We start from the raw sequence: 17,338 nt of genomic DNA, 5'->3' as shown, positions 1-17,338 counted from the left end.
TTCACTGCAGTGACCCCCCCCCCCCCGTTTCAGCTGGCACAGATTGCGGTGTTCATGAAAAACTATGTACTTCTTTGGCCAAGTGAGGCGATTACCTCCGCATGTATTGTCAGCCCCTTATTGCCTGCGTGTGGCTGATTATGTTGGAATCAGCGTAAGATACACCACAAAATTGCTAGTTGCAACTTGAGTCACCTATGAACCGGCAGTAGAACTGTCAACTAGAATATTCGTGGCTACTTATTAGCGCCGTTTGGTGAGTCCCCGCCGTTTACCATTGAGACCAGAACGAGCTGCTCCCCATGCGCAGGCCACGCACCTCGTGTCCCTCTCCAAATGAAGACACGCTCTTTGTGGCTGCAGCCTTCGTCCTTGAAGCATGAGAAAAAAAAGACAAGGAAAATTGGTTTTTTGAAGAAAGCAAATGACGCAGCAAGTATCTAACTTCGCGATGGGCAACTACACCGTGCCGTGAAGGAAGGGATAAAGCAGAGAGTGAAAGAGGAGAGAGAGAAAGAGGTGCCGTAGTGGAGGGCTCTGGAATAATTTCGACCACCTGCGGAAAAGCACGCATGCTGGAGAGCGTTCTAGCACAGGAGGATGAGGGAAAAAAAAACGCTTGCTCCGCCAAGGCCCGTTGATTTTCTGCCGAGCCCGAATGAAGCCAAGCACTCCAGGCAGGAGGTGGACGGTATGGGAATTAAGGAGTGGTAATGTCAGCTTTGCATGAGTAGAGAATGTGTTCTCTGTCTACCCTGATATCTGCACAGTTCGGGCAGTGAGCTGTGTCACGCCATCCGAAATTGTAGGGCATTAGTGAGTTGAGGAGGGTGTTAGTTTGCACTTTGCGAAGGACGTGCGCTTATTCCGTGGTCAGATGCAAACGCGAGCGAAGACGTGGGAAACGGTAAGGGTTGCACCGCGCCGCTTTACACCGATGAGGAGCGTTCGTTCAGTGTGATAGTTCAGAGGCCTTGCGCGACAAAGAGGCACTGCATCGTGCAGTAGTCTTAAGGATAGCTTAAGCGTCGTTAACGTTTTTGGCATCAATATATCCCTCAATATATACCTCACAAGAGCTGTATCTTAACGACACTCATCTATAGGGCAGCAACGTGGAGGCTATCGAAGAGGGTTCAGCTTAAGTTGAGGACAACGCAGCGAGCTATGGAAAGAAAAATGATAGGTTTAACGTTTAGAAATCGGAAGCGGGTGGAGTGGACGAGGGAACAAACGCGGCTTAATGACATCTAGTTGAAATCAAAGGAAAGAAATGGGCTTCGGCAGGGCATGTAATGCGAAGGCAAGACAGCCGCTGGTCCTTAAGGGTAACGGAGTGGATTCCAAGAGAAGGCAAGCGTAGCAGGGGGCGGCAGAAAGTTAGGTGGGCGGAGGAGATTAAGAAGTTTTAGAGAATACGGTGTCCGCAACTGGCGAAGGAAAGGGTTAATTTGAGGGACATTGAATGATTCCTTTGTACTGCAGTGGGCGTATTAAGGCTGCTGGTGATGATGATGTTTTTTTTTTTGCGCAGCTTCCACCTGGGCGGCCTATGAGTCCACGCTATGAGGATGAGACCTGTACTGTGCGAAAACCTGCCTGCACTACTGGCTTCTGTCTGCCTAGTGCATTGTGAGTATATGCTTAAAATTAGTAACACTTATTTTCCTGTGATATAGGCGCTTTTATTCAGTCCGCAAAGTTTAATGTGCCTAAATTTGTCCCTGCGTATCCGATGACAACGTTACTATGTGGCTCCGAAGTTTAAGGGTGGTTAGTGCATTTGGTTATGACAGCCACAGCTGGTTCACACATAAACTAGGCTGATGATTCAATTTCTTCAGTAACTGCACGTTTGATCATTCAAGAACTATGCCTTTTTATTTATTTATTCAGTTTTGTTCTTACTCTCTCATAAATATATTCATTTCACAATAATTCCGGCTGCCCTTTGGTAGTTAAGCGTCGCGACTTCATGGATCTAGAATAAAGATGACAAAATCGCTAAATTACTATTTCTGTTCCAGCGTTTTGTACCACGAAAAGAAATTTTGTTTCATAAAGGACTGTACATATTTTATCTAGCAGGCATATTCTAAAAGCAGGCGTTAATTGCAGGTTAATTAAGCACTCGCTTCCCTAATGCCGGGGGTTTACTCCTTAATATATCCGTGCTTTCATACATACATTTACCGTTTTTCCCAAAAATAACCGGGCAACGGTGGTTCGTTTCTTATCCACGTAGCGTAACACTTATGGAAGCCCTCAAGCTCTGAATCTGTGCCAAGTAAGGTGAGACGTGTACTCACATTCTGACGCCTTTCGGTCTTTACGGGAGCAGTAAAGGCTCCACTAATTGGTTGAAAAGTAAAAACTTGTTGCTCGGTTACTTTTGTAAAAGGGATTTTTTATTTTGAGCAGATGGCGAGCTTGGAACAGCAAAAACTGTGTGCGGGTTTTTTTTTTTCTCTCCATTGCTGCTGAGCCGAAAGACGCGGGTTCGATCCCGGCCGCGGCTGTTGAATTTCTTTGGAGGAGAAATTCTAGAGGCCCGTGTACTGTGCGATGTCAGTGCACGTTAAAGAACCCCAGGTGGTCGAAATTTCCGGAGCCCTCCACTACGGCGTCCCTCATAACCTGAGTCGCTTCGCTTTGGGACGTTAAACCCCATAAACAAACCAACCATTACAATCTGCATGAAATATAATCGTTTAAATTTTCAGCCACCGGAATTTGCTGCGCATCGCTAAGTAGTTTCACAGAGTCTACCCCGGGCAGAAATTTTCGAAGCAGACGCCCAGCCATGTTGCTGGACATCCCTGACGCGAAAACACCCGCAAGGCTCCGCAAGAGCGCCAACTGCGCGGATGTTTGTCAACCATGAAGTGCTAACAGAGACTCGGCAGGAGACACCCGCGATTTCAAAGCGCCTGGTTTCTTCTGGCGTCTGCAGCATGAAATGGTGTTTGAAGTTAAGGCTTGAGACAGCGCAAACAATTAAGGTAGAAATTTTCGGCACATTATTGAATTTATTTTTGCGTTGGTTTACGTTCTGAGGCAAAAAGCCGAATATGCTCTTCTTCGACATTTGGTGGCAGCGTAGCTGCTATGGTAATCTAGGAAAATGGTAGTTTTCGCTTTTCGTGTTTTTCTTTGGTTTTATTCCGAAAGACCATGCTCGACATAATAAGCAGCTAAAGAAACGAAGTTAATTGCTTTTAAGTAAGCTGTGTCCTTGAAACAAATTACTCCGGTTGAGCTCGATACCAGAATACATATTTATGAGTCTCAGTAAAGTCCAGGGATTAGCGTTGGAGGCCTTGCCTTCTAGCTAACGTGTGTGCGAGCCATGGTCTCGCCGGACGAATGACACAGCCATAGTCAGCATAAACGGCACCGGTTTATTCAAGACCTAATCATTGCTTTGAAAGGGGCACAACAGGGAACATAGCTGCGGAGCAGACCATGCGGAGCAGGCTCCCGAGTTCGTAATGATCGGACTAAACAAAACGGCCTCAGTGAGGCAAGATAAACGCACTGAGGCGCGAATGGGACGCTGCGGCACAGATAAAAGGTGCCTCGAAGCGGTAAAAGAAAAGTGCTGCTCACGCAGCAACCACTCACCCCACCTAAAAAATTTTTTTTTGAGGTCTCCATTGACTTCTGTCTATGAAGTCTATAGACTCTCTATAGACAAATCCTAGCGAACTGTCTACATGCAATGAAAACGTTGTAGAGAGTCTACGACCATCTATGGATTTCTGGCCATACACTTTTAGTAGACTTTTGTCTATAGACAGTCCATGGACTACGAATAGAGAAAAAGATATATCTATAGGGAGGCAATATAGTCTATGAGAAGTCCATAGACTGTCTATAGACCCTTTTTATAAGGACAAACAGCTATTTCACCATCGGAGACGCCGCTCCCATCTTCTGCCTTCGCGGTAAGGTGCCGCCCCCTAGAGTGACCCGCCCCTGCACACCTCGAGGGCTCGTGCTGCCCGCTGATAGTATGACCGCGCCCTAGCAGAGCTCCCGCCATAATCCCCCCGCTCACTGGTTTCGCCGCTCTTATTAAGCCATCGCCCCAGCTATAGAATGCCACGTTTCGCTAGCAACAGTTGGGTCATGGGCAGTTGCACTGCGCTCGTACGCAGCTAGATGATTGGAAAACAGCGCGCTCATTTTAAATGGCTAACAACGCCCAACACTCAACCGCACTCAGCGTAGTAGAGCGTTAGATGTTTACTGCTAGATAATAACTTTGCGGGCGAAAGCACTGCTTAACATGATTGTAACCAAAAATCTTGTGTCAAGCATCGGAGTAGCTCGGGTTATTTCGGAGGAGTGTCGCGGAAGCTTTAGCCAGTGGGATGAAGCTCGGGTAAGTTCGGAGAAGCGTCGGATGGAGGGCGTCGAGCCAGCAGCCGCAGAGTGGAGAGGGTGTGAAGATGAAGAGCGAGAAACGCGGTTGCGTGCACATGCAGATTCCAGCAAGAAAAGGGAAAGAATGCACACATGCTTTCGCATGTCTACTCAGTTTATGAGCCCTAGCATTTTTTTTTTCACCAATGCTGGGTGGCTATGGTTCATTCTTGTTTGGTGTTTCGTAAGACATAGCTTGAAAGAGTTACTCTGCCCCCTGGTTGAAAACAGCGTAATCCATGCAGAAACATTTTATGATTAACTGATTCTGAAGCGAGAAGCTGATAAAGCAGGCAAATCCAAGCTGAGAAGGTTCACCCTGCCCGCACTGATTGCAGTGAGCTTCAGTGGAGCCCAAGGGCTTGCCTTGAAAGGTGATAAGGACAACCACGTGATCACGATAGCAGACATCCAGCGTCTGGGCGAGGCAAGCTTGGACAACGCCACAAGGAGCTACATCGCCAGCGGCGCAGACCAGGAACAGACTCTGAGGGAGAACGTTGAGGCTTTCACGAGGTAACCTTCCTTGGCAAGGTAAAATCATACGAACCAAAAAAGGTATCACTTTTATGATTGGATTGATAAGATATCTGAGTCCTAACCACTTTTCAGCGGCGTCCTGCACCGACTAATCCCACCGGCATTAACTGTCTCGAAAGCTGTGGTAAATTTTTTTCCGCCTTACGGGTCTTGCCCGCATTCTATGAAAATCGTGTGTGCACGCTTGTTTCGGTGTGTTTGTGAAGGTTGAGTGTGAATATGTTTCGCTTCATCTTTATCGCTTTCAAATCGAATAGCCTGTAAAGTGTCCGACCAGGCTGACACCTCCAGTGTTAATTACCGAGTGCCTCTTCACCTAATGGCTTGAACGACAGAAAAAGAAACTTGAGCAACAGATGGTCTTTCGCAATTTGAGGACTTCCACAGACAGTTCTTGTAGGAGCACGTTATATCTATTAATTCACACTATTGTATATAGCATTTCTGTTTTCCATGTTACCAAACAAAGGAAGGGTGCGAACAGTGGGAAGGAGGATATCAGAGGAGGGAAATCTGTTCCGCTTTATGCACGCAGGCTCATAAATATGACTTAGTGAAATTGTGCTCATGTGATAAAAGTGGCACTTTTATCCAGAAAGTGGCATATTTGAAACATCTTTTGTGAGAACTGCCATGCCACCTTGAGAACCTTATGTGACCCATGACTAGCAGGTGGCTGTTATGAGAAGCACTCACGTTGTATCACTGAATTTACACTATTGTTGTGGTCTTATCTGAGCCCTCTTGTAGGAATGAGATAGGATTTTGTAATGCCGGCTGGCATAAAAAGTTGCACACCGCAGTCGCTCAGTACCAAAGTAATTATGTAATCGCAAGTGCGACCAGTTCATCGGGAAATACCATATGCACTCGACTGAGAGCCGCAGTCGTGATTGGGCTGTTCTATGAAACGTCGGAGCCAAAATATTTGGAGGAAAAACCCAAAAAAGCCATTCTGTTTCACGTCTGCATATATCACCTTGCGCGGCACGCTCCCCGGGGACTTCTCAGCCGACAAAAGCTGCTTGTGTTATAATTAATCTCATTTTCCACCATGCAGTGCAGTGTAAGTACATGTGAGTCAAAGCGTAGTGTAGACGCCTGTACCCAATGGGGACGGCAACGGCTGCCCATGATGTGACGTCTACAGGGCATTGAAAACGAAGACTATTTCTGCTCGTCAATTCGTAAATAATGAATTCGTGACGTTCGGTGCGGCCAGACATTGTTGATAACATTTTTGAAAGATTAAGGAACTTAGAACGCAATAGATGAAGCCGAAGATGACTACATATATGAAGGTAGCGAGGAGCAGGACTCGAGCAGCGGCAGCATCGATAGCCATTGAGAACCTGCAACTATACGCAAGTAGGGACCAGATATATAGTGTCAGAATGTGCAGTGCAGTAAATTAGTTCCTCCGGACTATACTTAGAAAATTGCCACATCCGAACAAAACTTCAAATAAATGGTGCGGCTCTAGGTAGAGCTCACTCAGTAAAACACGTTGCGGGGCTAGTTGGTTATGCATTTTCTTTCGTTAAAATTTAAGCAGCGCTAACTTTAAGGACGAATACACAGAGGACATTACAGGACAGCGCCCGTCCTGTCATGTCCTCTGTGTATTCGTCCTAAATGTTAGCGCTGCTTAAATTTGAATCTAGGTAGAGCGCATGCGGTACAGGTTTTGCACAAATTCGTTCTTTTTCTTTTAGCACATTTTAGCAAGTTTCATGCAAAATTTATGAATTACGATACAGCAAGCGTACAGACACCTCCCTCGGAGCTAATCTTCACCAGCAGTAAACGAGTTGAGGCCCTACCCCGCTACTCTAGCTTCTTATTGTGTCATGTCTTTCAGTTTTTTCCTTCTTCTAGCAAGGATTACACTTTCGCGCGTTTCTCGACAACCAGTCTCAGTTCAAAGAGAGCACCACATTTGTGGCGTTCTTCGACTATGTATTCATCATCGCCATGTTTTAACTCTCCTGAATTCTTTCTACGCGTCTGGAAAACTGTGCATTGCTGCCTTGGCAGTAATTCTAGTAACGCTTTTAATGTCACTTCGCAGGTTTCGCTTCCGGCCCCGTATGCTCGTGGACGTGTCAAAAATTAATACTGTCACTACTGTGTTGGGCAGGAAGATATCTTTTCCAGTCGGTTTCTCGCCATCTGCCACGCACATGATAGCAAACCCTGTTGGAGAGTTTGGAACAGCGCAAGGTAACGTGAAATCAATTTGCCCTTCCTCCCCCCCCCCGTCCATTGTTCGAGAGTGTCACGTGGGTGCTACCGTACCTGTACGCTGGTGCCATCATAATGCAGGAGGGAAGATGAGGAAGCAATACCGCACAATATAAATCAGCATAAATAGCACGAATAATCTTATAGCTCAGAGCCAGTGCAGCTTCTCATCCCGTTCATTTCTTCTAGACTTCCGATTGAGCAAGATATATATATATATAAGCAGTTGCAGTAGTATAGAGAAGGAGCGCTATGCCACTTAATATACATGTGGCTAGGGGATTTGCAAATATGTCCGCTACTAAAACGATGCGTCTAATGCCCCATTATTCAAATGTTTATTCATAAAAGTGACATCTGAATGGGTGACAAAGAGACCTTAAAGTTAGCTGTACACCGGGACACGCATCGAGTGGTAGTACCATAGGGGTGTAGGAAGGAACGTCCCCCGAACATACAACACCTGAATAAAGGTCCCTGAAAAAAAAAGGTCCATGAGGAAGCACCGTCTAGAAAAAATGTCCCAAGTCAAAAAAAAAAAAAACTTCTTCCGGAACCCACTTGACGGAAAATTCGACTCTTCTGCGGTTCTGAGAATAGATGTAAGCATGAAGTATTTTGTAGTACCTGACCGCGCCATGGTCCTGCAGTCTGGTCATGTAAAGGAAAAGCTCTTCTGCAGGTGACTTCGCAGAAACGCCGAACGATCCAGAGACGCACTTGCTCTGGACCACTTCCCTTTCACCGCCATCATTGTTCTTCATGGACGCCCCGTATCAGTTCGTTGTTTAGTCGCTTCTGCGCCGACACCTGTAAACGTTGCAGCTTGCAATGTTATAGCTTTCCAAGAAGAAACGCAGTCCAAGCCTTGATATCACGGGGAAGAGATGCAGCTGAAAGCGACGAAATACACCAAAGACAAAAATACATGGAAGCTAAATCTACAAAACATGATGGAACATCAAATCAGTGAAATGCTACGTCAGTAGGAGGAAATGAGTTGCTGGGTGAAAACCAATACAATAATGCACGGAGAATAAAACCATAAAAGATAATGTAAGCTAAAATCAGTAAGATATGACAAGAGTACAAGGAAATTAGTCTGGAGGATAGAAGACCGACCCTACAAACACGATGCCCAGCAAGAAACGTTTGGTCATGATGTCAATTGCCTTCGTTATGATCAGATGTTGGATATATTTTTTACACTTGCTTTCTGCAGTCCATGATATCTGCTTGTATTTAGCTTGTATATATTTTGTGTACCGAGATGTTCTTCCCGTCACGTGTTTTGTTGCAAACCTTCGAAGCGTTGAGCGATAAACCACTGCCACACTTGGGTTTTTCTGATCATGCCGTTGCGTTTACGGGTCAGTGACTCCTTCCACCGGCAAACAAGTCGTATCCGCCTCATGCGAGCCGTACATGCATGCGAGTCGCAACCATGCGAGCTGCATGCATGTACAGTCAGGGACAAAAGTCTCCGGAACACGTGTTCCTCTAACGAAGCCGATAGCTCTGCTATTAGTCGGCGGCTGGAGACCACACTTGGGGACGTAAAAGGTAAATTTCTGTTCTTTCATGTGCACAAGTGCAGTCTCCAGTCGCTGTCTAATAGTGGAGCTATAAGCTTCGTTTGGGGAAAAACCTGGTCCGGAGATTTTTGTCCCCGACTGTACACATGCGAGGTGTCCGGATGCTCAAATTACCGCCGCTTACGGTACGTTTGATGTCACCCCTTTTGGGACATTTTTTTTCTACTTTGCAAATCGGGACATTTTTTCCGGGGACGTATCTTCCGGGGACATTTTTTTCTGGGAACACTTTTTCTGGCTCCCAGTACCATAGATCTCATACGTGGACAATTGCGCAAAAAAAAAAACACACACACCGGTTTTGAGACGCACAGTGGACCTGTAACATGCATCGCTACCACTGTTTATCTTTTACGCTAAACCGGCAATTTTTAGCGCGGCACTGAGGGAGAGAGGAACTTTTGAATGACTGTCAAAATTTTTGCCCAGATAAATTTGGACGAAATAAACGAGCTAAATTCACATCCGCAAACAGTTACGGAGGGCACTAAAAATATTTAAGTGATCTCAAGACGAGAACATTCACTTCATTTGAATCCGCGCCAAAATCAACTATAATCAACCTTTAAAGCGCCCTAATATCACAATCCAACCTTATCTCATGTAACCCATATTTTATCCTCCGCAATACTTAAGAAGGGACCATAATTCAAAATATTTCAATGTAATCCACTCTCAATCTAACACGGTCTACGAGAATCCACCTGTAAGCTATTAGAATCCTCTGTAATTCATCTGAAGCTACCCCACTACAATTTATTTCAATAAAGTCCACGCTTAATTCAACATAATTGAAGGCAATTCTACGTGATCCACTCTTAATTTACTGCAATACGACTGAATACACCTGTAATCTCCCACAATCTCCCATAATCTAAACTAAAGCGCCCTACAGGAACTTTACGCAAATGTATCTTTACACAAATGTATTTTTTTTTTCACTTTTAATCCACCCCATTCAACCGTAATCCATCTTATACTATCCTTCTGCAACTTCATTAAATGTAATCACTTTAATCTATCACGATATACGCTACTACAACTTATTTAAATGTAATCCACACTTAATCCATCGCAATCCGCCAGAATACACCCGGAGTACACCACATTCCACTGGAATTCAAATTAATATTGCGTAATTAACCATCAGTCCTCTATAATGCTCAAGAGTTCACCCGTAATCAACCACAACCTACCGTGATCCAACTTCTTTCCGAAAAATCTCCGGCCTCTTCCCGAGAAAGCTCGGCGTGGACAACACCCTTATTTTTGTACCATCTCCATGCACATACAGATGCCGCCGGCTTTCTCATAATGGGCTCCCGCCTTAATATACCGACTCTTTCAGCGAACAGTTACAAAAATTCCTGGAAATAATGGGTTCAATATAGCCAAAAATAGGTGTAGGATCCCGCTCTCTGCCCCAGCGGGCACAATATGCTGCAAAACCCCTCTAAATATCCAGGTAATTAACAAAAACTCGCTAATTAACGTTTTTATTTTATGTAGCTGGGTGATCAGTCCCAACTGGGAGTTTGATGCCATGAGCAAGACAATGTCATATCAGTTTTTGAAACGAAGAAAAACTCAATTTCTAGCTCCCTGCAGCACGAAGAAATCCGACGCTTTTTCCTGCACACGACCGAAACTGAGCGCGCAAGGAGTGCCGGCAGTATGGAGTAAGCGAAGTATCCGCTGGTGACGTGTCGTAATGCGCGCGAGGAGTGCCGGCAGTATGGCGTAAGCGAAGTATCCGCTGGTGACGTGTCGTAATGCGCGCGAGGAGTGCCGGCAGTATGGCGTAAGCGAAGTATCCGCTGGTGACGTGTCGTAATGAATGCAGTGCTAAATTCGAAACGCAAGTGCTTACTTTGCTCGCTAGAGAATCTTGGCACTCTGCTTATAGCGCGCATCGAGAAGGTTTTCCGGTCGCGAATTCCAGAGACCAGGGCACATCACCGTTCCGCTCAAAATGATAATCGCGGAGTCCTGTTTGTCATTCAAATTATGTGTTTAAATCAAGTGGCAGGAAAAAAATTCTATGTTTACGCTTGTGGCTTGACACAACTAATTTAGTAAGTATCTAACACCGGTGCTCGACTTCGCCTTCACACTGCCGCTCGGCTTCAAGCCAGGCTGGGTATCGGCCGCAGAAGCCTGCTCAGAAGGTACCATGTCCGACGTGCAAAACTGGTTTATTATGCCGCAATTATTGCTCCTCATATAGATTCACGAGTGTAGCGGGCCGCAAACGCCTAATCCGAGCCGCCGAAGTGTGCGGTGCCAGTTACGGTGGAGCCGGGCTGTGGCATCATGGCAGCTGCGGCGAAGACTGGCCGCTGCTATAAAGAGACGCACGTAATGGGCGTCGCCACAGTTAGCAATATTTAGAGAAAGAGTGCGGGTGGCAGGGCGGCCGCCACTTGACTTCCATTCTCTGTGCCTCTATCGCGTCTGGTACATAACAAAGCTCTACATAAATTTGAAGGCAGCAGTGAATGCTTTGAACTATAGGGCCAGTGCACCCCATTCAAGCTCTATGTAGACACATGTGCGCAGACATGCACCGTCTATGCAAAAACTAGCCAGGTTGTAGGGTTTGCTTCTCAATAGTACAGTGGAGCCCTTCAGCAATACACAAAGGTCAAGAGGTATGCAAAGGTGATGGCCCGGGTTCTCCTTACCTGGCAAACGTTTAAAGCTTAAGGGGTATACTAAATAATCCACTACACGACGGAGAAGGAAACCATGCAGCCTGGTTACTTTTTCCAAAGACGTACCCTGCTATAAACACACTTGCGCCTAGGCAGCTGTTTCTGGGAGGGCTTTCCCGCCATCTGGGGATGAAGACAACATGGCGCTAGCGAAACAGCGCTTGCGTCGTCAGCGCTTTGCAAAAGGCGCTAGCGAAATGGTGAAGGACCATTAGGTTGCGAGGGCTTTACATCCATTAGCAATGTGCTAAAGGTGCCCTGAGTAGGCTCACAGCAACGGTATACAGCCACTTTGTTCAAAATGCAGGCAATGCATTCTAGCCGTGTAGAGAAAGCCCCTTTTCGACATTCTTGAATAAAAGAGAACAATAACGAAGAGGAATATGCCATGCTTTCCCCTCTTTGCCTCTTCACAGACAGTATTCACCCCGGCCAACATCCGTCCCCGCCTTCAGCGAGGCGGTTGCGCTATACTCCGCATCTACTCCTCCCTTGCTTTCTTTGCCCTTCACTATTCGCATCACTTTCTCTATACTTCTATTACCATCGAAGCACTGCGCAGCGCCTGTGCGATGGTTCCTCTTGAAAGGAGGGATTATAAGACTGTGCATACCCCTATTTTGTCAATTCCGCCTATGCTCCTCTGCATGAGCTTCTGCATTCTCGTATAACGAGGAGGAAGAGCACATTACTTTAACAAAGATACGGGTGGAGCGTTTAGAGCTGGATTAGGCCGGTTCTCAAAGTAGAAGCATCGTAGAGAGGGCAGGGAGATGGCTTTCTCGACAACGTAAACTGAACAAGGTAGAAGGAAGCCTCAGGATGCTTGCCAGACTTGGCAAGCACCCTGAGGCTGCGCCTACTCTTGTTCACTTTGTGTTGACTAGGTCATGCGGTACCACACGACATACCTCGGGAACTCCATATAGCTCATATGAGTTTAAAAATGCAAACCCGGATAAAGGGACGAGTAGGATACGCCTATATGAGTGCTCTCCTCTTGTGAACTAGAAGGATGGAATGTTTCCAGGTATGTGGTGCGCTTTGTAAAGACGAAACACCGTAATCTAAGAAGACTTTCGTAACGGCGTAGGGCGACGCTAGGCAATGATTTCATGAGATTTCATTGAATTGAAATTAATAAAGGATAGCGGCGGAGGGTGGCAAGAATGTCGAACATACTATAAAATGTTCACTGCAGCATTAGTTCTCTAAGAAACGACTCGTGAGTCCGTAAAATACTGCAATTGGTGCCCTAATGTGCAAAACCAATAGCTGGGAAGAGCCTGCATTGCGTGCCACATATGTCGAAGAAAGCCGGTGTAGTACCAAGTTAAAGGCGAAGGAGCCAGAAATGTGTTTCACAACCGATTCGGGAACAGCCTCATTTTTAAAAGGTTCTGTACTTTTGCTTCTCTATAGTTTCGAAATGATATCACCGTTTGCTTACCAAGCTACGCTGGGAGAGGCGTTTCCGAATGCCTCCTTTACTTGATTCCAATTGACTAGAGGCAACTGATAAATTTCGCACAAGCTCAGCTTTAATGGACTAGAGCCATCTTCTCGCCGCCAGCAGCGAACATCGCGTAACTCAATGCGGCCATTCCACTCTTAATTTTAAGAAAACTAGAGAGTCCCGAGAAATTCTGCCCTACTTGATGATCATCGCGGCCGTCTCTTCCTCCTCGCTGCAGAATAGGGCAGTAAAATTCCTCCTGCATTCGCACAAACTATCTATGATGACCTACAAAATCAACGGGTGTATCGAACATTCGAAATTTCCTCACTTTGAGTGTTCAGCGGCACTTGGTGTGTTGTGGGACATGTGCAAAGTAGAAGTGTTTGTTTAAATTCCACGCGATTGTTGAGTCGCTGTTAAACCACTGCACCTCTCCTTCTAACAGAGTTGCTCAAAAGTCCATGTCACAGGTTCTGCTTTCAGCCTTGCAGTCTAGCATTTACGACAACCCCGAAGATAAAATTCTGTGAATGGTTAGGGTTCTGTGAAAATTCTGTGAATCTTCACCACTGAGGACCTTGGCACCTTCAAAGGTGCCCTACTGCCTTGCGTACACCGTCCAAACGCGCTTTGTGTCTCTTTTATCGTAACTTCACCGCCGTATCGATACCAGACGAATACAGAAACACCATCAAAGTAGCACTGATACCAAGGAATATGGAATATGGACATTCCCGTGCTTAAACATCCTAAGCGAAATCTACCCCACACAGTACAAGAGCGGGTGTCCGTGGTGTGGAGACAAACCAACCCTATACCATACGACGTGGGCTTGCCAGAAAATAGACAAGCTAACCATAATAGAAAACCTTAGCGCAGAACAGTGGGGGAGGATGCTATCCAGCGACATCCTGAAAGTCCAACAAGGACTAGTAAGGCGTGCACGCAGGGCACCTACCCTCAGCGGACCCCTGGACTAGGGGAACCGACCCTGATGATAAGATGGAAGACTCCATCTGAAGCCGCAAAAAAACATTGTAAAATAGAGCAAATAAACGTTTTCCACCACCACCAACACCGTCCAAACGCAAACCTTGTGGTTTAGGAACTTTTGATCAACTCTGTACACGCTGAAAATTTACAATGTACCAACTGGGGCCTTCAAAGAGTTCTCTGAAAGCAGCATGATTTTTTACTCTCCAGCCGCACGTGACGCCGGCACGGTGATGATCGTAAGTTCACTGAGCACTGCTTCTCTGGAAGACATCAGGGCCAGAGTGCCGGACGGCGTACTATGGCAGCAAGTGTATATCTTCCGCAACCGATCCCTCACGGAGTCGCTGGTGAAACGGGCGGAACGCAATAAGTTCTCTGCCATCGTCGTCACCGTGGACTCTCCGGTAGCCGGACAGGCAATCCCTCTCGCTAAGAACGGGTTCCGCCTACCACAGGGCCTCAGGTAAGCTGACACCTGCAGGAAACTGTATTCAGAAAGACAAGAAATGGTTTGCATTTTAGGTTTTTCCTGCCCTTATACAGAAAACACCCGTAACATGAGATGCACAAGAAGCTTAATGACGATTTAAAGATCTAAAGCTAGTGTGGAACTTACATTAACACGTTCAGTGATCATTCTATTTAACGTACTTTGAGAACAGAAGCCTCCTTTTCACTAAGAAACTGGTTTTGCTGCTGCACCTTCTAAATAAAAGAAGTATACAGAAAAAACTTACTTCTTGAACCAAAATCAGCGAAGCATCAGTGAAGCCTCTATTTTTTCGTCGTCAATTGCTCAGGTGTAGTATATGCAAAGAGCTAAATGTGGACGCATCATGAAAATGGGAACTATTAGCCGCAGCGAGTCTTCCAAATTAAAATTTGAAGCCTTGTAGATAGAAATTATGGTTAAAAGGCACATGTGCATTTTTTTTGCATCCACTTACTAATTACTATAGCCTGCTAAAACAGTTTTCACTACTTAAGTAGTTAATTCACATCTTAACCACAGAGCAGTGACACAAGAAGCAACACCGCGCTAAACGCTTTTGCCTCACAACACTTTAGGTCAACAAAGTGCCCCCCTGAATTTTTCGAACTCAACCTACCCATGAGAGGAAAGCGCTCAAGGCGCTTGTGAAATTCTTAAGGGACTCCGGATTGAGTTCCAGATCATGAACTTTACATATGCGTCCTGTGTACTTGGAAGTGTGTACCCTGTGTGCCCAGCGCACCTTTTGTGACTGATCTCCAATTCCTCTCTTCCCGTTATTTATATCCTTTTGTTCTCCTTCCAACGTTTAGGGGAGCATACCGGGTGTTGCATAGTAAACCTATCTTTCCCTCCTCCGGTTCTCTCTCTCTTTCTTTCTCTGACTGCGAGTTTTGAAACGTCGACATGCTAAATTTGTAAAAAAATTATGTCGCCAGAAATTCTCGCCAGATATTATACGCTGGGAGCGGTATATTGCAAAGCTTTTCATTTGGTCGTGACCTCAGCTGAGACGAACTCAAGAGCATGAGAGTAGTTGAGTTACCTGTCCCAAGACGCGGTCGGTTTGCACACGGCGCCGCCACTAGTCACTCTAGTACTGTCAGCGCATCGAGTCTGGTCGTGTCAACGGAAGCACGCTGTGTGTAATCGCTGCGCATGGACTGCACACTTCCTTCCCAAAGATGGAAGTTGCACCGAAAAAGCTTGTCACGCCTGGGCGCATGCGCGCGAGGCGTGTTTACGAAAAATTGCGTTTACACTTTGGCGACTAAAGTGTAGAGAAGCGAAAACCGAGAACACTATGCCGTGACGTCTTCCAGTGGATGTGAGGTCAGACCGTTCCCGTGGCTATATCGATACCCAAATTATACATCTTTCGGGGATCTTAAGTGTTAATTACTGCTTAATTACATATTTCTCCATCTAATTTCACACAAATCAGACGTTTTTCCGACCATTCTGTGACAATTTTCACTGCGCCGTGACGACTTCCGGTGGATGTGACATCACACCTTTCCCGTGGCTATGTCGATACCGAAATTGTACATCTTACGGGGATCTTAAGTGTTAATTACGCTTAATTACACATTTCTCCATTTAATTTGACACAAATAAGACATTTTCCCGACCATTCTGTGACAATTTTCACTGCGCCGTGACGACTTCCGGTGGATGCGACATCACACCTTTCCCATGGCTATGTCGATACCGAAATTGTACATCTTTCAGGGATCTTAATTGTTAATTACGCTTAATTACACATTTCTCCATTTAATTTGACACAAACGAGACGTTTTCCCGACCATTCTGTGACAATTTTCACTAAACCATGACGACTTCCGGTGGATTTGATGTCACACCGTTCCCGTGGCTATATCGATACCAAAATTGTACATCTTTCGGTGATCTTAAGTGTTAATTACGCTTAATTACATATTTCTCCATCTAATTTCACACAAATGAGACGTTTTTCCCAGCATTCTGTGACAATTTTCCCTAATTCATGGCGACTTCCGGTGGATGTGAGGTCACATCGTTCCCGTGGCTATATCGATACCGAAATTCTACATCTTTCGGCGATCTTAAGTGTTAATTACGCTTAGTTACACATTTCTCCATCTAATTTGACACAAATCCAACGTTTTTCCGACCATTCTGTGAGAATTTTCGCTATGCCGTGACCACTTCCGGTGGATGTGACGTCACAACGTTCCCGTGGCTATATCGACGCAATTTCGACATTTTTGCGTATGATAAATTAAATACATACCCTACAGTTATTAAACTTGGCTTCTAGGTTCATTTTTTCTTCCTCTATCTGAAACAACCATTGGATTCCTTCTATCTTTTTTAGTTCACGAGTTAAACGCCTGCGACACGCTTTGCTAACGGGACGACAGTATGAGCCATTAAAGGCTTTCGCCTTAAAATGCATGGCATTCGAGACGTGCTCTTGCCACGATCGGGGGCCAGACAAAAGTTGTCGTGCGAAGGTTTTCCTTACCGCAGCTTTTATCTTGTACGCCTTTTTACCGATATTTTACCGCAGGTATGGCTAGGGCTAGACAAGGTTTAAGATCGAGCGACGCTTTATATGCAGATGCACGGCATCCCTCATAGCCCGAGTCACTTTGAGGACGTTAAACCGCATTAATCTATAAAACTGATTGTCGTATTATTGCGTATCCGCCCGCGGTGCCCGCGGTGCCCGCGGAACCCTGTGGCATGGCCTTTATGCGAAAGCTACACTCGTGTACTGCTTACCATTTTTCAATGCATTTCGATGCTGTGTCGGCGGCGTCGAGTCAACAAAACGTGTCCGCTGCAGTTGTGATGATCTCAGAGGGGGTAGCATCAAACGAGTGTT

The sequence above is a fragment of the Amblyomma mixtum genome, chromosome 4 (genome assembly GCF_055824585.1).
Source record: "Amblyomma mixtum isolate Tamu chromosome 4, ASM5582458v1, whole genome shotgun sequence".
Lineage (NCBI taxonomy): Eukaryota > Metazoa > Arthropoda > Arachnida > Ixodida > Ixodidae > Amblyomma > Amblyomma mixtum.
The sequence above is the reverse complement of the archived record's forward strand: the minus strand, read 5'-3'. Positions refer to the sequence as shown.